Genomic DNA, 23,831 nt, shown 5'->3' with positions numbered 1-23,831 from the left:
CTTCATGCAGCAAGCTCTGCTCACTAAGAGAACAGGAAGACTGCAGGACACACAGATCGTCAAAAGAGAATTTGTGCTTTCTTTGAAAGTTCCTGAAGTCTCTATTTTCTGCATGTATCTCAGCAATGCACCTTGCTAATTTTACTTCATTTCCTTGCAAGCTAATAGAGAATTTAGACCTTGAGTACTGCTGTCAATTCTCCACCTTCCACTGTATTCGCCGTTCTGTCTTCTACCCCTTCCTCTTACATCTTTTCCACCTACTCCTTTTCCGCCTTCTCATCCCTCATTTTTGCCATCACCAAGTATTGCCTGTGAGCAATTGTTTAAGTGTTCAATGTTCATACAACTTTTTAAGTCTATTATTGCTAGAGCATGAACTGCTTAGTAGGACCTTCTCTAGAACAGGGAACTTTAAGTGTCTATTTATTTTAATTTTGAAAATATGTAATTTAAAAAGTACTTATTTCATAATCTAAAACTTTACTACTTGTTTTAGATGAACAACAAAATTTATTAAAAAAAAAAAAAACAGCAGCAAGTATTTATCTGCAAGTGTTTCTTTTTCCTTTTCATCTCCTTATGCCTCTGTATTCTTCTTCAAATTGTCCATAGGCTTAATTTCTCTGAGCTCAGAAAGGTCCAGAAACTCCTGCAGTTTGAGGAGAGCAGCAAGAGCAGCAGTGATTTCGAGAACCACTAAGGCAGATTGCAGCACCTGCAAGTGACTGTTTGCAGTGGAGAAAAAAAAAGAAAAAAAAAATTATTTGTTTAAAATTTCAATAGACTGCATTCAATTGGTTCTTATTTTGACCAGAATAATATATTAATCACTGTTAAAGAGACAAATTATTCCTGTAGGAATTGAGCCTTTTTCTTTCCTTTGAGCAGACATGTGAAGGCAGATACCTCAAGCAAACTTTGAGCAATTGCAATTGTTTTTCTTATATAAGATTTCCTTTACACATAGAAGACAAAAGTCAGAATTAGGAAGTTTACCTCTCAGTTTTTAACAGATATAATTAAATGCAGTTTCTGACAAAATGAGCAATTTCATAGTTGTATTGACTTTTCCCAGCCATGCTGAACTTCAGTCTTCCCATTAACTTGCTTTATGGGAGGTATTAATTATGCTAACAAGGTGCTGTTCCTAGAATGAAGTAGTGAAGCCAGCACTTGTAGAACAGAAGGAAATGTGTCAATGCTTTTGCCACCATTGTTTTAAAAAAAACATAAACACAATGAGAAGGTTTTGCATCTGGGTGGCTGCTTTCCTTTTATTTCATTTTAGCTGACACAGACACCTACCATGTAATGTAATCCTTCCATCACCTTAACCCAATATTAGGAACCCAGAAAGGAGCAACAAGAAAAATGGGAGCATTGTTAATCCATTACGCAAATCCATGGCACACCAATGCCTCAAATGCTCTGTATAATCCTGCTCCCTTACCTCAATAAATGCACGGTAGGACTCAGAGGCATTCAGAAGAAGGGCAGCAAGTATGGTAAAAGGCATGGGATGGCACTCGTGAAGAGTTAACAAAAAAGGATTTTGCCAGTCAGGAAAAGACTTGAGAAGACATGTTACACACATTTATAAAACCTGTAGCATAGAGGGTGAGATGAGGAGAAAACTGTTTACTGCCTCTCTCAGTACAAAAATGAGAATCACATTTAACTAGCAACTTAAGCATTCGGAACTAACAGAAAGATGTGACCTGTGGCACAGCTCATAGGTAAGCTTGGGATTCTATGCTGCATGATATGGTTGACATAAAATATGTGCGGCTTCAAAAAGAGAGCAGAGAAAGACAAGGGAAAAAAAACCCTTTGAAGATATTCTGTATAAATAACCACCTATGGCTCAACTAAAAATCCCTGAGGGTCTGGAGAGTATTCTGGGGAAATGTTGGTTTGTGTTTTCACAGTTTCTTCATTTCTTACCTTAATATCTGCTATGGAAAATAGTCTGTGCAATATCAGAGGGAGAATCCTGCTAACCTTCTGTGGCTCCTTTGCATTTTCATAATCTCCCTGCCCTGTTTTTTGTAGGATGTTATTTTATTGATGGTCAGTCTTCTTGGTGATGGTCAAAAGCCCAGCCTCCTGTTAGTTTAGTTTCTTCTTCTGATTGGAATTACTTTGTTTATGACAGTGTTTGAAGTTCAATTGGATGAAGTTTCTTGGCTTAGTAATTTGTTTACTGGAAAGCACACTGAAGACACAAAACCAATATGCCAGTGTGCAACAAACTTGCATTATGGGTGAAGGATATAGAATGTGAAAATATTAAAATGTTATAATAATATTTTTCAGAATAATTTTATAACAAAAAGTTATTTTTGTTTTCAAAAAGTATTTTGAGAGAATAACTACAGAGATTTTTTTAATTCAGAAGTTCTTATAAACAAAGTGAAATTCAAATATGAAAATTATATTTTTTTTTGTAAAATAAAGTGTTTTTATTTGAGGAAAACAATATTTTCTTCAAACTTTTTTCAGCAACAAAACTGCAAGATCAGATTTTCTCACAGTTCTCTATAAGATCTTAACCAGAAAAGACAACTTAAAAATTGAATTTCCTTTTTGTATCCTACTAACTTAAACAATCAATATAAAAAAGATTTTTTTCCTTAACTGACATTTCCCTCTACTGCAGATAACTGCCAGCAAACTCTATAGTGTTTTCTTGCTGTGTATGCCATTCCTTCAGGAACATTTACTTTAATTCAGAGTAATTTCAATAATTCCATGAGTATCAATAGTACTTTGGATTTTCACCAAAATATTTAAAGCAATAACTAACCTGCTCTTCTGAGCATACAGCTTTTTTTTTTTCCAAAGGTTAGCCAGGAGATTATGATGGCTGGAACTAGATACATTCGTATCTCAAACTAAGGATCTACATTTGGCATCACATTATGTTTGCTCTACAATAAGTCAGTTGTCCTAGGTGGTTATAAATAAGGTGATATTCAAGAACAAGATCATATTAGAGAACACAAGATATGCCTCACAGATAATCTTTAACTTGTAACTTTTTTTTTTTTACGTAATTTTTCTCAAAAACAAGAAAGAATTTTTTTTGTGTGGTTTTTTTTTTTTTAATTGAGTCAGGGGAAAAAAAATACTTCTGAAAGACTTCTTGATTTTTTGAGGTTTGGGTTTTCTTTAAAAATTCTGAAGACTCCAGAGGAGTAAAATAAAATTTTACGCTGTTGATCCCTTCTTACAGAAATAGAACTGCTTGCAAAAACAACAAGTCTAAAGAAGAACTTAAGTTATGGGTACCTGGAAAGAAGAATTTACAGTAAAAGTTCATTAAAAACATGAAATCTATCTATGATAGGCTGGAAATAGGCTGTGTTTGCTGCTAGGGAATATGACTTATGGACAGTCTCTTCTGAAAGATATGGTTATTTCTGGCTCAATTTCTGGTTTCAGTCCTAAACAGGCAGACTTAAAACAAATGTATCAATTAGACACTTAGACAAAATTTCAGCTTGTCCTTATACAAAGTTCTGCACTAACTTTGTAAGCAGAAAGAAAAGATACACTGCCCTGTATTTCTTCTTGCATTTGAAGAAGGAGAAGACAGAGATTTGTAAAGGTCATATGGCTGAGCACCTAGCTGTGGTCCCTTGCTTCAAACCTCTTACTGAGCTGGTTCATGCGAAATGTCTTTCAGCCTCCCAGCCTTGTTATGAATATGAGATTGAGTTTTATATTTTCTTTCTTATGGCAAGAAAAGCATAGTGTCGTAGTTTAGCCCCATGTCGTAGTTCAGCCCTGACTGGGACCAGACTACGCAGTCTCTCTCTCACTCCCCCCACCCTCCGAGAGAATAGGAGGAGATAATGTAAGAAAAATGGTTCGAGGTTTGAGATAAGGACAGGGAGAAATCCTTAAAGTTACCGTTACGGGCAAAACAGACTCGACTTGGGGAAAACTACTCATTTATTACTACAAACAGCAGGATAATGGGACAGAGAACAAGGTAACCTCCCTCCACCCCTCCCTCTTCCCAAGCTTAACATTATCTCTACTACCTTCCCCCCCGCGCCAAGCAGCACAGGGGGGAAGAGGGAATGGGGGTTGCAGTCAGTTCATCATGCGTTGTTTTACACCACTGCTTCATGGTCGGGGGAAGAACTCCTCACATTCCTCCCCTGCTCCAGCGTGGGGTCCCACCCATATGCCACAGTCCTTCGTGAAACTGCTTCGGCATGGGTCATCTCTTCCATGGAGTGCAGTCTCTCCAGAACGGCTGCCCCAGCGGGCCCTCCACGGGCCACAGCCTCCTTCAGGCATCCACCTCCCCCAATGTGGGGTCCTTCACGGGCTCCAAGTGGATCTCTGCTCCTCCGTGGACCTCCATGGGCTGCAGGGGGACAACCTGCTCCACCATGGTCATCACCACAGTCTGCAGGGGAATCTTGGCCAGGAGCCGCATTACTCCTCCCCCTCCTTCTGAACTCACCCTGGCGTCTGCAGCCGTTCCTCACAACAGGCTGGCAGATGTCTCTCAGGATCTTTTTTCCTCTTATTCACTTCTCATCTCCTCTCCACTTCTTGCAGCCAGTCTGGACCGAGTTGGGCCTAGTCGGCCGCCTGGCAAGAGGCCAGAGGGTGAGGCCTGCAAGGCCCATGAGGCCTGCGCCTCCCCCTCTGCGCCTCTGCCCCCACTCAGCTTCTTCACATCTTCTCTTCTCTTTTTTTTTTTCTGTTTTCCCATTCTTAAATACGTTATCGCAGAGGCGTTATCGCAGAAAATTCTGCTACCAATCGGCTCGGCCTTGGCCAGCAGCAGGTCCGCCCTGGGCCCGGCCAAGTCCACTAAACAAAGGGGAGCGACTTTTAGCAGTTTCCTACAGAAGCTACCACATTAGGTTCCCCCTCACTAAACACAACCACAACACCCCATGTCTTAGCACATATAGTATGAAAACCATAGGATGTCATAACATGTTTTGTTGGATCTAAGTTTTGGATCTTTCACTTTACGTGAACTGCAAACTGCTCTTCTTTTATTATGTTTTCCTTTTAGTCACGTTGTTTTTAACAACTCTTTCAAACACATGTGTTGTCTATTTTTGGAAACAGGCAGCTGGATTATCTAGAGGTGTCAATTGCTTAATATTCAAGAAATCATAAACAGTGATTAACTGGGTCTGGTATTTAAAAAAAAAAACAACATTAAAGTGCAAAGCATTGGAATTAACACGATCTTCATTTCATTTTACCATCCAGAGAATATATGTATCATACTTCACAAAATTTGAAGGGAGATTAGGAAACATCTATCTGACAGATCACAACTCACTTTTGTATAGGAAAAAAATGAATGAATGAATGAATGAAAAATTCGTCTTTTCATGGATACTTGTGTATACATATTTATGTGTGTGCTTGCATATATATATATATGAAAACTCCCCTCTTATTATAGGTCAAAGACGGTCTGAAATATTAATATAGATGTAGAGAAATGATCTTAATCAAAATGAATCAAAAGAGAAGGAATCTTAGACGAAAAGTCTACCCACCTATCTATGCGGATCTGCCCCTTCATTATAACTGTGCATCCATAAAGGGTTTATGAAGCTTTCACAACATAAAATTGGGGACTGCTATACACATTTAGTGCAACTGCTATCAGCGGTCATGGATGGTTTTTAGACATGTGGACTTAATAACTTTGCTATTGGTAACAGTACTGTGCTTTCTACTATATTTTATCACCTACTTTTTTTTTACTATAGTTGTAACATCTACAGGTTGCTTACTAACAGATTGTATATTCTTCACGAGCAGTGGCAGAACAGGCCTTCAGGTAAATGTTCAGCTATGGAAGAAAGAGCAGGAAATAAGATCAATCAATCAGTCGTCAGCAGTAGAGGTCAACACCGCTGTTTCCCCACTATGGGACATGGCCTTCAGGTCAGGAGCTAGTCATGAAGGAGGGATTTATTTCTACTCCTCTGCACCAGATGTTCATGCTCAGAGGGAGAGAAGCGTGTGCTCTGTGCTCAGCTGCAGAGCTTGGTACCATTGTTGCAGTCTTATGCATCTCAAACTCCCACGTTTACTTGTAGTACATGGCAGGAACTTATTATCAAGGGATACACACCCTTGCAGTTCCATCTCCCCTCATAGTGCTCTGCAACTCTCCTAACCTTTGCAGAAGAAAAAAATCAATTCTTCTGTGAAAATAGGATGGATCCTTAACTGATCCTTTAAATGAAAACACCATCATATTTGGTTACTTATTATTGGTAAAACAGTAACTGCAGACATACATATTCACTGACTGCTCTGGAAGGTACTTGTGAGATGTGTTTATTTTTATTGAGAGACAAGAAAGAAGAAACTTCTTTAGAAGATTACATGCAATTCTAGGATTATTTTTTTTTGTTCAGTTGCTTTTTTTTTCTCTAGATGATCTTATCTTCCTGCATCCCATGGCCATCTGAGTTATTATTACGACGGGTCATGTCAGCAACATCCTTTATTTTAGCTTTTTGAAAAGTCCTGTTACCATGGCAACTGCCATACCACCTCCTTGAAATAATATGCACAATATAGAATTTGATTTTTTGCACTGTAGAATGTTCAAGGGTAAATATTCAGTGTTAAGCACTTTTTTCCCTCTAAATTTTAATGACATTTGAATGATATTTTTAATGATTTGTCTATCTATTTTTCTCATTTAAAATACTTTTATAAAGAAAACAAAAGAATGCACAAATGTGTACATTCATCCCTACTGACTGCTTCAGTTAGGGATAGAACTGACACTGCATGTTATTTTCCATATAGATATTATAAAAATTATATCAATGATTTGTTTCAGTCATTGCATTCCATTTACTCTGTTTCCCTCAAATAGCTGAGACAATAGAGTCATCAAGCTAAGGCAGATAGAAAGGTTTTCCCTCAACTCACATTTATCTAAATTGTGTTATTCAAAAATTCATAGATTTTAAGACCAGAAGCAACCGTTGTGATTATCTAATCTGGAGTCTTGCACAGAATAAATCACGGAATTTCACCCAGCAGTCACCCAGCAAGCCACAAATATCTTGCTGAACTTTTAGACGGTATCCTTGTTAACCACCTTTGTGCAGCAAATGCAAGCAAACATCCAGCCTGGGATCAACTTTTATTGCTGCCAGGATGAAGGTAAAATTTGTATGCCATATTTCATGTGCTTTCTCTTGTCCTGGACCTTCTCAGGAGTGGTCTTTGGAGCAATTTATTGTGTGGTGGTGAAGTGTTTCAGCTTCTGAGGGGCACGTAAGCTTTCTGGCTTCTAAGTGTCCTGGGGACAGAGGTTGGCAATGCCACAACAACAATAATAACAACCACAAAATAGATTTTTCACTAAAAAACCCCTGCATTTAAAAAAAAATAGACTAAATAAAATGAAATGTCAAGCAAAGCATTTTGTTCAATCATTTCTGATTGCCCCATTCCTGTTCCTGGAGTTGCCAGTGGAGCAATTCCTCCCTCCCCCAGCACACCCTCTGAGTTCTTTGCTCAATTCTGTTTGCCCTTAAACCTCATTGATTTCCCATCAGAAGTTAAGCTACCTTTCAAAATCTCTGCACACTGTACAAACCATCTAGAAATTAACCTATTAAGCAGATGTTGGTAATTTTAAACTAGTAAGATTTATTGAAAACAGCAAAGTCATATTTGTCTAGTAGTAGATAATCCTTTTCCTTCTTAGTGGAGTCAGAAAGCTGGGAACAATATTTGCTGAGCCTGCATAAAGTAATAAGCACTTTAATGCAAATGATTGCAGACAAATTTCAAAGGAGAGATTGCTGGCATAGAAAATATTATAAAAAAATATTTCAGTGAAAACGTCTGTCCTGATTTTTCTGTGAGAGTTTTATCTGTAAGATATTTCTTTCTTTTGTTTCTTTTTTACTAAACAATTTTGAAAATAAATGAGATTTTTATTAACAATTTTGCATTATTGGTACTTTTTTCATGTATCAGGAAAAAAAAATAGTCTTGAATGTTTTTCCTCTGACAGGTACTATAAGTCTGCTGAATTCAGTGAAGCTACACAGTTGGAGATCCAAGGTAAATGAGAAGAAATCCAGCTGATTCTATGAAATTTGAGAACACTGTGGGGTTTTTTGTACATTTTAAAATATTACTTCTATAGATTTTAATAGGTTTTATTTATTAGAGATGAGAATTAAAAGAAAAATGACTGTTTGTTGCTTCAAACCTGGGTTTTCAAAACCTGACTGAAGCAATTAAGGGTGATCTTAATGCTAGTAAGCAATAGACATCTTTCAGAATTGTTTTGCTAGGCTGCACGTATAGTTACGGCGATTTTGCAAGAACTTGCACTATATGAGAAAGTCAAACATGGCACTTAGTTAATTTGTGCTTGTACAAAGTGTCTTTTACACTTATTTCAAGCAATGAAACAAGAGAGAGAAAATGTATTGTGTTGGACGTGGGGGAGGAGAAAAATATATCACTAATAAAGGAAAATACTGAAACAAGCCAAGTCATATTGCTTCTCCTCACCAGATTGTTGGAAAAGGTATTGTGTGCCCAACATGACAAACCCTCTCTGAGCTTCCCAGGAGGTAAGACTGGGTTTGTACTAATAAGTGAAAAATACAATCTGAGATTGTTAAGGTTTGTAAAGTTTTCTTCTCAGGAGTCGTCTTCTCAGGAGTAGGCACTGTTAGATCCCTACAATTATCAGCTAAAATTTCTCCAGTTTCAAACACCAGAAATGCAAACAGATCTTAAATTAACTGTTGTAATCCCAATAGAAGATCATGCTCATAAACTTTTTATTCCTCTAGTCCTCCAAAAAAAAGGAAATTTCAATTTTTATAAATATATAATAAAGAATATAATATGTATTATTTTTCCCCATTTGTAAGAAGGCATTGTTTTAATTTAAAACTTGTTTTCTACTCTTCTGGGGATAAGGGGTGATGAAATCATGTTTGTGCTTGCAAAATTCTATATTTTAAACAAACACTTTTTCTGGAGTTGCATTTTTAGAGGTAAGCATCCCATTTGTCTACTTTCATTCACCTCCCCCATGCAAGACATGGGACCAGTTCACTCATTGGATTCACTTGGAATACACATTTCACATCATGTAAGAGGTCCTGCATGTACCTCAGAAGAAAATACATGGTTAGGATAATGAATTATATTTATAAGCAACATATTACTTGGCTCACCTCTTCACATGTAGACAAAACCACCTGCTATAACCAAACAGTCTGTATGTCAGTATAACCTGCCATCCATCATTTCCCAGTAACCAGTGGAGACTTGGAGTGGAATGGCGTCTAACCATGCTGTGGATATCTGTCCTGGTGGGCAAAATGCTGAGAACTCCAACATAAAATTTAGCCATGTTGGTAGGCTGCACGTTAAGTAAACATGCTAGGCTTTTCTCCAGTAAGTACACATTACATCATTTCCTTTACATCTTTATTTTGCATCTTAGTTGCAGGGTACCATGCTTGGCATCATAAAGCCTACTAGCACTGCCCATAATTGTTCCCTTAGAAAAATCCTTTCTTGACTGTCCTTTCAACACTGCCTGAATGAAAGCTGAATTCTCTTAGCTAACCAAATATTGGTAGTGCGTGCTTATGCTTGTGAAGTTACAAAGCTAAAGAAAGCAGCATGATTCAGACGGGCTCAGTACTTAAAATGATCCAGCACCTGGATTTCAAATTTGCCATCTCTCTGTTTCTGTCTTAGGTCTAGTTAATTTTGAAATCTATTGTGCCATTTTCTGGAGTATAACAAATAAATTAAATAATACCAGAGCTGTCAAATCTCTTCAGGTGTGAATACTGTAATAAAAGGTAACCTTTTTTAATCAAATAAATAAATAAAATTTTACATTCTTAGAAGAGCCACATAATTATAGAGACAAAATAACACAAAGCATTACATAAAGTGCTAATTGTCAAAACATATTTCATAATAACCTTATTATTTCATTATTTCATAATAACCTTAGCAGCTGCAGTTCTTTTTAATCTACTGTTTAAAGCAGACTTCATTATAAGTAGAAAAAAAAATTATTTTTCTCATTACCATTAAATATTAGTAAAAGAAGACATTTGGATATTTCCTGCACATTTCTTGAGCATGAGCATCAGAAAGAATTATTTTCACTCAAAAGCAGGAAAAGATTAAGAAACCTAAAATGTCTGTCCTTGTTTCTTTATCACAGCAAACACATCCTTCCATGCATTACATCATACATTTTACTTTGGAATCTGGCTGCGCCAGTTGAAAGTAAACAGTTTTGGTTTTGAGCTTTCCTAGTTCTGCAGACCCAAAACTCTTGAGGAAGAACATCTGCAAAGCCTTGCCCCAGCAGCATATTTTGAAACTGAGCAATATGAGGAAGCTAGATTTGAAAGGGAGAAAAAGGAATTGGGGTGTCAGGAGGTGAGAAGTCCATAGATAGATTTTAGGAAATTCAAGATCCCAACAAAAAAAATAGAGGGGACAGATACTGCTGGCAGTGGTAACACAAAGACAACAGTGTCAGAATATTGCTCCTCTTCGGCAGCTTTGGTGAGATTCCTGTGTGGGGGCTGCCCCTGGCTGCTGAGGGTGTGATTGTCCAAGTGTTTGGTAATTGGATAATCTGAATTTCTGTCTCCTGGAAAACATGAGTTTGAAGGCAGAGCCCAGGGAGATGAGGATCAGTCTTCTGTGCAAAGGTGTGGTGCGGTGGCCCCCTCCCACTGCAGCACACCTGGGTTTCCATCCTTGTGCCTCCTCAGGCAGTGTGTCCTGTGGGTAGCCAGTGTGCAGCTCAGTAGAGCTTGAAAACTATTCACCCTGAGATGGGAACAATGAATCTTGAAGATGGATATAAGTGTAACGGGGTCTGAATATGTGTTTTTGTTCCTGACATTCAAAGCTTATTAATTAATAAGCTCATGGGATCCAGATCCCTTGTAAAGCCAAGTGCATGGTCATGCACATGGGTTGGGACAAGCACAAATACAGGCTGGGCAGAGAATGAATTGAGAGCAGCCCAGAGGAGAAGGACTTGGGGTTAGTGGTGGATGAGAAGCTCAGTATGAGCTGGCAATGTACACTTGCAGACAGAAAGCCAAATGCATCCTGGGCTGCATCAAAAGAAGCATGGCCAGCAGGTCGGGGGAGGTCATTCTGCCAATCTACTCCGCTCTCGTGAGACCCCACCTGGAGTACTGTGTCCAGCTCTGGAGCCCCCAACACAAGAAGGACATGGACCTGTTGAAGTGAGTCCAGAGGAGGGCCACGAAGATGATCAGAGGGCTGGAGCATCTCTCTTATGAGGACAGGATGAGAGACTTCAGGCTGTTCAGCCTGGAGAAGAGAAGGCTCCTGGGAGACCTTTTAGTGGCCTTCCAGTACCTAAAGAAGGCTTATAGGAAAGATGGGGAGAAACTCTTTAGTAGGACGTGTTTTGATAGGACAGGAGCTAATGGTTTTAAAAGAGAAGGAAGCAGATTCAGATTAGATATAAGGAATTTTTTTTTTTACAATGAAGGTGGTGGAACGCTGGAACAGGTTACCCAGAGAGGTGATGGATGCTGCATCCCTGGAAACATTCAAGGCCAGGTTGGAAGGGGCTCTGAGCAACCTGATCTGGTTGAAGATGTCCCTGCTCCTCGCAAGGAGGTTGGACTAGATGACCTTTAAATGTGCCTTCCAACCCAAACTATTCTATGATTCTAATGTTTTCATTTTTGGAGGTGGCATGACTTTGATTCAAGCAAGGATACAAAAAAAAAAAAGAGTTATATTGTTGTATTTGGATATGTAGGAAATGCCAATGTAACATGATGTAATGTGGTATAGAGATCTCAGAAACAGCTTGGCTTGCTGAAGCAATCTTGCTGCCTTCATTCGGTACCCCACACAGCGTGATTTACATTTCTCCTTAGACAGCGAGGGATTTGAAGAGTAATGTGGAAAACTGAAATATTTGAAAGAAGCATGAGTGATCAGATGAGCCTTAGATCCTCCAGCATGGTAGCTAAACATCCCAAAAGCAGATGATGCATTGTTAAACAGATTTGGATATTTCAGGAAATGCAAAATACCAAAGTCATATAGAAAGCCATTATCAAAGGAAGTATAAGTCAATAAGATGGCTGTCATAGATAATTAGAGGTGGCTCCATTTGAGTTGGCAGTTCTCCTACCCACATATAGTATTAAACAACAAATGAAGCTAAATAACACTGAAATAAAAATAAATGGCTGAAACCTGTTTCCTATTAAACAACAACAAAACTTCTCCTGGCTGCACTGGTAAAAGATGGGTTGCAAAAGGAAATAAGCTGATTTGTCTAGCCAGGGAAAAACATACACAGTTGAATACTGTATTCACAAGAACACCAGCCTCAGTTGACTAATAAAGAAAATATTTGGATCAAGGAATAACAGAAACAGAAATCTGGATGAAGGCCAAAACCAGAAGCCCCATAGTGGAGAGAAATATTATCCACAATAAAAAAAAAAAAAACAAAACCAAAAACATTCATGCCTCTAAAATGAAAAAGAGAAAGAAAAGATCATCCAATGCAAAAAATCAAGGATCAAGACAAAAGAAGGGAAATTAACTTTAAATTGAAACCTCAGAGCCTAAAAGGCTTTTCTATCTCTCTTTAAACTATTGTTATAGAAAAACACTGTAGATAGTATTATAATAATTATGTTCGAACCACCAATCTGAAAACCACACTGACATCAAGGCATCAAGAATCCCTATCATAAAATTAGGATAATAAACACTTCCTCCTTGTTGCTTTGTTGTTCTGAAGGCTATGAAGACACATAGTATTAAGTAAAATTACATTTACCACTTCTCTTCAATCTGTATTATTCCAAAGTCAAATGTTGTATCTCCTTCCATGGAATGAAGGAAAAAGAGAAATCCAATATGTGTCTTCCCGAAATAATACTGAGGAAAACTGCTTAAATGAGTTCATTCTTTCAAAAATTTGGATGCCTTCTTTGTCACAGCAAACAGTTTCTTCTTCGTCTGAGACCATCTTGCCCCAGCCAGTGTTGGTTTCTAAGACCCAGTGTAGTTCTACGATACTACAGGAAGAAATATCAGGAATGTTTTCCTCTTAGAGAAACTATCAAAACCTTAGGAAGCTTCATGACAACCAGAATAATTTATTGGGATTACATAGTGACGTAACTAATCATAGTACAAGACCTTACTGGCAACAGGCATTTCTGAAGATGTCAGACATGGGCTTTGGGTGTATGCTTGGAAACAGAAGGGTTCTTTCCCCTTCCCAAGTGGAAGTATGACAGCTCTTCTGGTTCCAGAAGGGTGAAAGAATCTACGATCAGAAGTCACTTGCCTCATAACAGCTAACACTGATTTTAGCAATGAGGATATAGGGCAGTTTTGAAGGGAAAAAAGAGCCCATGAAGGCTAAGATCTGCTCTCTCCTCTCAAGATCAAGAGTACTTTACTTTACTTACCTACCAACTTTTCAAATCAAAATACATTTCATTATTTGTTCACTGTTAGAAAAACGAGACTAAATTAGCCTGTCCTTGCCTAACATGAAGTCTGGGCATTTAAAAAAAAAAAAAAGAATAAAAAAGATCAACAGTTACCATGTTGTTAACATTTCTCGTTTGCATTTTTTTTCATGTGCATCCTGTTTTTTCTTTAGGAAACTTCAAGAATTTAGTGGACAGTTATTAAAACAATTCTTACAAGGTAGGAAAATGTTACATTTTACTTTTAGATAGCAAAGTGAGACATACAGAACTATTCCAAATTTTACCTGGCATCCACCGACAACTTTGGAGTAAAGATTTTAATTATCCTGCCTCCTCAAAAATCATTAAAATAATTGTATTTCTATACAGCTAGCATTCAGTTGAACAGCCACTTGCTGGGTGGCTATGATCATATCTAGTAAGTAGATGACAAATAAATGAGTTGTTATTTTTCAGTCTGGGAGACTGCAAAGTTAAACTACAGCAGATAGCTAAACAGCCAATGCAATTATATCCATTGCATAACCTGGGAAAAGCCTCTGGATTCAGTTTCTCTCTGAGTGTTGGTGTCTCTGATTTATGCTTTTAATGCAATGTACTCAGTTCCTGATGAGATCCTGTGGTAGACGTTTGAAATTCCCAGGACCATTTCCAATCTACCTAGAGGAATCCCATTTTGGGGTCATGAATATAGGCTTTTTGTGAAGAGGAGCTTTGGTGTGGTTGCTTAGGAACCAGACAAAGGGATTCAAGGGAGAGAGAAGGTGTAATGGTAATGAATGAAAATATCATCTGTGGCAACATCTGACTCACATGAGTAACTGGAAGAGGCTTTGTGCCTGTATAGTTGATAAAATTATATTTTCATTTCCGTTAATTCGTTCTTGTCAGATGAGTCTTAACTCCCTTAACTATCATTTAGCTGTAAATTATGCCTCTATTCACAAAATCTGATCGGAGTTTGTATGTATTATCTGAGGGAACCAGAAATTAAGAAATTCTTTCTGAGAAAAACTCTCCTAACAAGCTAATGAAAATTGAAGCTTTATCTATAACTTTGTTTATAGAGCAGCACTTGGGCAACATTTGTTTTGGGATCTCTGATTACAGTCAGGTACAGCAGATCAAGGCTGATGATGATCTCAGAATCACAAATAAACTTCTGGCATAATTGCTGCACCGAGCTATCCGTGGCTGGAGGATGCCTGTGATTCAGCTCTCCATTGCCTTCCCAGTGAATGAACATGCACCAGCTGTGTGGCAAACGTCAGCATATGGTGATACAATAGCATAAGCTGAAGACAACTCAGACCTTTAGATCTACATGCAAATAGGCTGGCAGTGTGTTGCACTGTTAACTGGGTGTATAACAGATGTAACCTGCTCAGCCTAGGATAAAAAGTGGGTGTTGGTGGACTGCTGAGTTGCCATCTGCCTGCAGGCCCTGGCTGCACCGCCGGAGCACCCGCTCACCCGCTAAAACCAGTACTCCAGGCATTGCACTTACTTTGGAGACGTCCTTCTTACAGTAGGCCTCTGCAGGGCCAAAGAGTGAAGTAAAGCACACAGCTGCAACTCCCACTGAGTGCAGTGGCACCTGGGAGTGCGCCCGGCATTCAGGCGCCATGTTTCCAGTGGCGCCGTCAGGACACTGCTCTCCACTCTACAAAAATAACTTGGTTTTGAAGTTAACTCTCTTTTGTTATTACGTATGACAAAACCACATGCTTCCACCAGTGGAAGGTCAGCACAGTTTGACTACTCCACGTTGAATGTCCCTTTATATCCAGAGGGCTATGTGAAAGATTTTAGAGTGTCTTGCCATGTCTACCCCAGCAAGCATACTAAAACAAATTGTGAAATTCTTGTGGAAATGTTGCACAGTATAAGGAAGCAGTTATTCCTGCTTCTGGTCCCGGATCCAACTCACTTTCCCCTCACCAGCAACCTCTGCTCTGTGAGACACTGCGCAGTGCAGTTCAGATTTCTTCATCTTTTTTTTTTTTTTTTTTTTTTTTTTCCCCCAAATGTGGAAGGTGTTTGAGAATAGAAGTTTGTTTCCTCGGTTAGTGTGACATTGACCATATCACACAACCACAGAGTGGCTGAGGTTGAAAGGGACCTCTAGAGGTCATCTGGTCCAAACTGCTGTTCAAGCAAGGCCACCTACAGCAGGTTGACCAGGACCATGTTCAGATAGTTTCTAAATATCTCCGAGGACGGAGACTCCACAACCTATCTGAGCAGTCTGTGCTAGTGCTTGGTCACCCTCACAGTGAAAAAGTGTTTCCTGATGTTCAAAAAGAACATTCTGTATTTCGTTTTGTGCCCATTGGCTCTCATCCTGACACTAGGCACAGCTGAAAAGAGCCTGGCTGCATCTTCTTTGCACCCTCCCTTCCAATATTTATATACATTGACGAGATCCTCCCTGAGCCTGCTCCTCTCAAGGCTGAGCAGTCCCAGCTCTCTCAGCCTCTCCTTATGTGTCAGATGCCCCTTAAACACCTTCATTGGACTCTCTTCAGTATGCCCATGTCTCTTTCACACTGGGGAGCCCAGAACTGGACCCAGCACTCCAGATGTGACCTCACCAGTGCTGAGTAGAGGGGAAGGTTCACCTCTGTTGACCTGCTGGTAACACTTCTCCTAATGCAGCTCAGGATACCATGGCCTTCTTTGCACATTATTGTCTCATGTTCAACCTGGTGTCCACAGGACTCCCAAATCCTTGTCTGCCATGCTATTTTTCAGCTGTGTGGCCCCCAGTATGTACTGGTACATGGGATTGTTCCTGTCCTGGTATAGGACTCTGCACTTCCTCTGTTGAATTGACTTCATATTGGTAACAATATAACATATTGTAACATATTACCATTATATTGGTAACAAAGAACAGGTTGTTTACATGATTGTAAATAATTTAATAAATTCATTATAATATGGATGATTGTATTATGCATTAATTCATACTTATTTTTATTCATTAGTAAGATGAAGGATGCATAAGGTAACAAATGCGCACACAGCCTCAATCCAGATGGGTGACGACATGGGTTTTTGTCACTCTCTTGATTCTTATGCGTGTATCTGGCACCCTCCTGTCAGTAGGAGGCCAGATTCACACCTTAACCTTCCAAATGAATTGTCAGGTGAGTTGCTTTGTGTTTTTACCATTAAGTGGGTTGGGTTTTTTTTTTTTTTTTGTTTTCTACTTAAAATTTTCTTTATTTAGTTTGTCAGGCAGAGGAGGCAGAAAGTACTGCCAGGAGTATGATGATGGCTGAGCTCTTGTCAGCTGGAAAGAGCAGAGGACTTACCAGCAGCCGCAGGTATTTGAGGCAGCCACTGTGACCTTATCAAGGAAAAAAGTGAACAAGTAAGAGAAACCAGAACCCAAAAGACTGCGTGGAGAATTTCCTTACTCCCCTGGTCTCTGTGCACATTTGGAGGAGAACTGGATGATAATATCATCGATGAAAACCCCAAAACTCCTTTTATATCAGCCAACACTCTGCAAGACATTTTTGCAATGAAAATACTAGGGCCTGAAGTCAAAAGAAAAATGGATCCAACCCAGTATCTTCTTTGACTCAACTGTGTTTAAAATATAGGTTACAGACCTTAAAATAGTGAGATCTCAGGAAGTCACAGGTTAAAGGGTTGACAATCTTTTCAGGATACGGTGGGTGTGAGTTTCAAATTAAAATAAAAGAAAATTATGGTACAATAGTGTCTCCTTAACTCAGTCTTTCCCTTTTCCAGAAGTTGTTTTTCATGCCAACACCATTGTCTTAGCCAACATACATCAGCAGCCAAAGAAACACAATTGATTTGGTGAGCTGTTCTCTGTTGGTAATTCTCTTTAATTCTCTCTTGTGCCTTAATTGTGCCATTTCTTTCTATGGTTCATGTTTGAACATGATTTTCACTATAGTTTGTTGCTTGCCATTTTGACATTAAGGCGCAGGTGCTGGGTTAACTTATAATTTGTCATTTCAAATTTTGACAAAAATGCCTAGAGGTGATGCTGGCCATTTGATTTGAGAGGAAAGTGGGAAGGAGCAACTCTTCCATGTACTTTCACTAAGTGTGAAGGGCCTGTGGGCAGGGTCCGAGTGGGGAGGAATTAGCAAATATGGTGTGTGAAGGAAAAAGGAGTCCTGGGACAAGGAGCTGGAAGAGGGTCTAAAGAACAGGAGATTTTGATGCTACTGCTGTGGGGGACCAGTGTGTATGTATGGACTGCTGCTGTAGGAGGGAGGGAGGAAGGGCAGGAGCAGAGCAGAGCTCCTCTGAGCAGGGGAGGGCTGATCTGCTCAGGACAGGGCAGCTGAACTGCTCCTTGGAGATCAGCACTTCAAGATGTCTGCCCCATTGACATAGCTCAAGATGTGACAACAATACCTAGTCTGATAAAGAACCACCTTCTGTAAACCCGAGCTTACCACTTCTAATGCATTTCACTTTTTAAACTGTTTAATAGTTAACTATCATGTCATTTCTTCCATTATTTTACCTGGGATCCACTGTGAGACTGATAATCTTACAGTAATTTTTACAGTCCCTCTCACTTTTTAAGAGCATAGTGCAATGGCAACTTTCTTCCAATCTACCACAATGTATTCCATGCCCCAGGACCCACTGAAATAAAATACCAGTGCTCCAGAGACAGTGCTAGCAATATTTCTAGAAACAAGATGTATCAACATGATAATTTCAAAATGTCTAACTGATATTTAATATTTTCCCTAGTTATTGCTGTAATGGAGATCACTTCATAATTTGTCTCATCTAACTTTTTTTTTCATTAAACATTCATCACCAGTATTTATAGGAAAGTTTGAATTTTCCACACTGTTGTTGACAGTAGTTCATTTCCATTTTGTATAGGAAAAATATATTTGAAAAGGCTTGCCATTATTCTTAACACTCCAAATGACAGATTTCTCTATGTGATTTTTTTTGTTGCTTATTAATTTTCTATAGTATATAACTTCTGATTAATACCCATTATTAGCTTTTCCTTTCATATAAGTGTGCATATTTAAAACTAGAGCATCAGTAGAAAGATTGGTAATAGTAGTTAAAGAAAATGTTTGGAGGAATGAATATGACAATGCTTTGTATGTCCTGATTTACCATCACGTAGTTCAACCCATTGACAAATTGGATTTTTAAAACTTCTTTTTTTCCCGCCTTCTTCTCTTTCCTGGAAATTGTGCCACTCGTCAGTAGTGGTTTGTTTCCATGAAAAGTTCAATTTTTGACTGATTGAAAATTTCAAGTAAAATAATGTTCCAGACAAAATTTCTTAACAAGTTCCAGTACTAACAGTCTGATAACAGCATGGGGGGAAACACTCAGCTTGTCCCTTCTTTCCTTTATATACTTATTAGAAAATGACTGTTTCTGTCTAGTTCATTCATAAAAACCCCCTCATTTCTTGTCATTGGGACAATTGTAAAGGTATTAATATAATATTTTATTCACTCAAAGATGCATTTCACATATAACATAATGATTTAAAAGTTTCTATATTCATATCTTTCCTAACTCTTGGTCTTTATTTGCAAGTTTTGGCCCACTCTCGTCAGCCATGTTTGCTTTCCTTTCTGGGCTTGCAAACAAAGCTACTGTCTACCGTAGATTCTGTGTCTTCTACTCCCTTCTGAGTTTGTTTCTGTCTTCAGCTGCTGACAGTCAGTTCCTTTCACCTCCTTTTCTGAGGCTCCTGCATTCATTAATATTTAGTATTGCCTTTGATCCTAGGATCTTCTGTCAGCTTAAATAAAGCCAGGCAAAAAAAATTCCATCCATGAGTCCTCTCTCACTGTGTTCCCTTATGGAGACCCGACTCTATTGTATTTCCTTTCTCTTAATTGCACTGTTTCATTTAAATCTGAGAAGCAAACTGGGATAATTTCAAACATATAAAATGGGTAACACTCGAAAGTCATAAGATAGGATTGTATCTTAATTCCAAAAGCCAGGTAATTGTAAAGAAGATCTGCATAATACTGTAAAGCAGTTTTAGGCAAAAACAAAACTAATAAAATAAAATGCAATTATTCATGACATTTCATTTCTTATTTCATTCTATATGTTATTTTACTATTCATGCAAACTTATTCGTCTATGCAAGGATGTTAAATGACACGCAAACAAATGTTTCATGTCTTGCTATAAAACATAACAATTTCAGTTGGTAATATGTGAAAGTGGAGACAAATCCATAAACATGAATTCTGCAATTTGCAGAGCTTAGGATTTTGCACAGGGCTTAAGACTTCACGTACAATCCCATTGACTTCACTGAGGCTCTAAAAAGCCATGAAATCCCATGTTGCATCCATTGACAAGACCCAGGTCTATAGAAATAACATCACCAAGTATCAGATACACTTTTTCCCCCTTGTTCTTGTATGTGATCAATGTATTTTGTACAAAATATGTTTTAATACATAGATTTTCTTTGAGAACATTGTCTGAAATCTGTATCCTCCCAGGAGATAAAAGTTTATAGCAATATTTGTTATATTATGTGTTTACTACAAACAGTTTAAGATTAAAGGCATATTTATTGTAAGTACTGAAGCGATGAATTAGATGTTGCATGTTTCATCTTACTTGTCAAGATGTTATAGAGCTTGTTAGCAGTCTAGGATATACAATCATTTAATGCTGGATTCACATTCAATTTTCTATTTCAGGCTTGGGATTTACAGTTATCTTGTCACTCTATTTCAAAACAGCAGAACATTTACTCCTTACAAAAAAAAATAATAAAAAAATCCACTTAATGACTTAATAAGTATTTGTGTTAGAAGCAATGATCATTTGTAAAGAAAAAGCTTTTTTTTCCGTTGCATTGTCCTACTCAGATATCTTCCTTATAAAACAGACAGAATGCTCATTACCTGAACAAATATCTGAGTCAAGAGACATTAATTTGGCCCACAAACTGTATGCCTATGATAAACAAACTTTGTAACTTCAAGTAAAATTTTTTTACTTGTTTTGGTGATTAGTTCCTCTACTTACGCACTGTAGGGAAGTTACAAACCTTACATATTTGCTTTTAATTTTGTAAAGTAATTTACTTTTCTTGACTGTAATGTGTACAGAAAGGATAGTTAATTAGTATCATTTTTATTTGCACTTACAAGTTATCTTAGTTATTTTATTTTCACACATTTTATAACACAAATGAGAATATACAAATAATTCTTCTGCTGCAAATTAAAACCACGTGTTTCTATGACTGTAGATTCATAGCTCAACCACTGCCAGCCAGTGTTATTATTTTAGAAATTACCACCCATAAAACCAAAGTATCCCAACACTGAGCAGCAAAACTCCTCCAAACATGCCAGGTTATCACCAGATCTCAGTGCTTCCTGCAGTGCTTGTCTTTGAATACTCACTTAAATTTTAAGATAAATTTCTCTAGTAACTACTATTCTGGATATGTGAATTTCATGACTGTAGATGTAATCAATATACAAACACAGGATGATGGCTGAAAGGGGAAGAAGCATTACCAGGCATTCATGGAGAGCAGGTTTTAAACTTTCACCAGAACAACTCTCCTGCAGTCTTTGTGTGAGTGTTAAAGTGGCATGAGCTCATGAAGGAAGGGTGAAGCAGAAGGAGTGATTAGGAGATTCACTCAGGAGGTGTCATTTGAATCTGAGAAGGATGCCAGTTGCAGAAAGGGCAGTCCAGTATGGTGACATTTGTACCAGATGTGTACAGCTGAGGTTTGATAGCAGTCTGTCAGGCCTCAGCTTCCTTAATTCATCTCTGATCCTAGTTTTCAACAGCATAGATTTTCTTGCTTCTGGTAAAGTGGCCAGTGAAAATATCTATTTGATTTTGTCCTTAAAGTGTACTGTCTGTATTTGCTCCACATTATTAAGATAGATTACCAGTTAGGGCATCTGAACAAAACCAACTCTTTAAATATAATTATAGTTCAAATACCTTTTATCATTTATCACAGAAATAACGGTTAAATGGTCAGATGTCAATACATATCAATACATTTAAATGTTCATAACATATTAAAGCAATTAAATGCACTTTTTAAAAATGAAACACTTGAACAAGAGAAAAAAAAGGAAAAATACTTGAAATACTTACGAATTAAATAGACTTTTAACTTTAATGTATTTTTTATTTTTCCTGATCAGCACGGATGACACATCTAGTACAAAGTCTCATTTAATTAATGTTTTACTGTTGGAGGAACAGGGTCAGACCCTGCCTAGTTTTTGAAGAGGTATGAAATATAAATGTGATATTTTTATGACCCATTATAAGGCTGTGTCATACGCACTGGAAAGAGTAAGCTCACTCAATGATTACTGGAAGTGCCTCTACCCAGTCTCTCACCTTTTAGGGTCTTATTTGCAAACACACACATATGTATGTAAGGAAGGGGAAGCAAGAGAGAAAGAAGGCATACTTTCAGCCCATACTTTCACTTTTGGGCTTGTGGGGCTGATGCCTGTCCTGACTCCCACTACACTTTTTGCTGGAGCAAGCCCCAGTCAAGTATTGATCTCCCCTTCCCCTTTTCCCTTTGCCAGAGGAAAGGACGGGAGCTGTGATCCCAGCTAGGACTCATTCCAAATAAACCCAAAAAGGTTTGTTAGACTGTGCAGGGTGAGATGGTCACAACCCCCTGCCCCCTGTGATCTCCTGACACAGCCCTGCCAGGGAAGTGGCCCCTTCTGAAGCATCAGGGTTACTTCTGGGTTGCAGAGGGGGAAGAGAAGGATTGGGTAAGGCTGCAGTGAAAGAAAAGGAGCATGGTGGTTTTGTCCATGTTTCATTTTTTATTCTGGTTATATACATAAGACATGTTTGCAGGTAATCTCTCCCTGTTTAGGTTGTGATGAAAAGAGCAGTAGCCATATCTCTCAAAGGGAAGTCTTGGGCTTGAAGGGGCTTTTCTGTGTTACAGGAATACACTTATTTGTTCTGTTTTTGTCTCTAACATGCTCTTTGGGGTCTTAAACTGAGAGGTAGCCATTGTTTTACTAAATTACAGGTACTGGGAAATGGTGGAATCTTCGAGGAAGTCTACAGAGGACCTTCAAAAGCAGATGATTGAGTGTATATAAAATAAGTACACAGAAGTGAACAGGACAAATAGCATGGTTATTGTGAAAAATCCAAATACAGTGCTTTGATTCAAACATCAGGAGAGCATGGACTAACTTTAATTTTAACCATTTTTGGGATGAGCTTCAAAAGGAGCATGGCTACATTAACAAAAGAAACACTCACTCTTTTTTTTTCTGTTGGATTTAGAGAAAATGTGTTTGATTCATCCCCCTCTGCTAACAATCCCATTCCTGTTGCATATAAAATACGAATACTGGCCTTGGGTCAAGTATGACTAACTGATATGTACAATATTATATAACTAAAGATGTACTTAGTATTCTGAATATTCTCAGCTGCTCAAGTAAAAATTACAGCAAGTCTAGATTAGCAGAAGGAAGGTTCCTGAAGTGTCCTCAACAGTGGTGGCAAACATCAACAAGCTTTACTTTCTGCTACTCACGACTATGTATCAAAAATGTACAAGCACATAAGTTACTTTCTTGAAGGTCAAATTCTCTTGATTCTTGCATTTAAGTAATTTAGTACAGAGTAATTAATTTAAAAATTTAATTGAGAAGGGATAGATTTCTAATATTGTCCTAATTAAAATATTTTAATTTGACAAATATAATTCTTTTTCTCTTGCAAATTAACTTTGAAATAGCAATGTGTGACCTAGTTGTAAAATGTTTGCTTTAATTTTGGATCATCTGGCAAAGAAAAACTATGTTAGAGTCAGATTTTTTAAAAAGTGAGTAATATTTCTTTGACCATTTTTTAACAGTGGTATAATTGAGATGAAATTTTGGTTTTGTTTTAAATGGCTCAAAATGTTCTAGGATATTCTGAAAACTGTGTATAATGACAAAGAAAACTCCTTTCTATCACTGGTTCTGTGATTCACATAGATAGAGGAAGTCTTTTGAGAGTATGAGAAGGGCCAGAAGCTTGAGTGGCTTGAGTCAGTTTAACTCTGTGGGAAACAATGCAATCAGTTTGATTAACAGCAGCAAAATATCTCAGGCTAGTTCAAAGCAGAAGCTTACATTTTTTTTTTCCCACAGAGAGCAGAAGAGCAATTTTGTTTCAAGCAAATGTTTAACTTAAACTTACAACTCCAGAAGAATTTGTACACTGTAAAAACTCTAAAGAGAGTTAGTGTAG

This window comes from Chlamydotis macqueenii, chromosome 2 (genome assembly GCF_036417535.1).
Source record: "Chlamydotis macqueenii isolate bChlMac1 chromosome 2, bChlMac1.mat, whole genome shotgun sequence".
Lineage (NCBI taxonomy): Eukaryota > Metazoa > Chordata > Aves > Otidiformes > Otididae > Chlamydotis > Chlamydotis macqueenii.
This window is presented reverse-complemented; position numbering follows the sequence as displayed.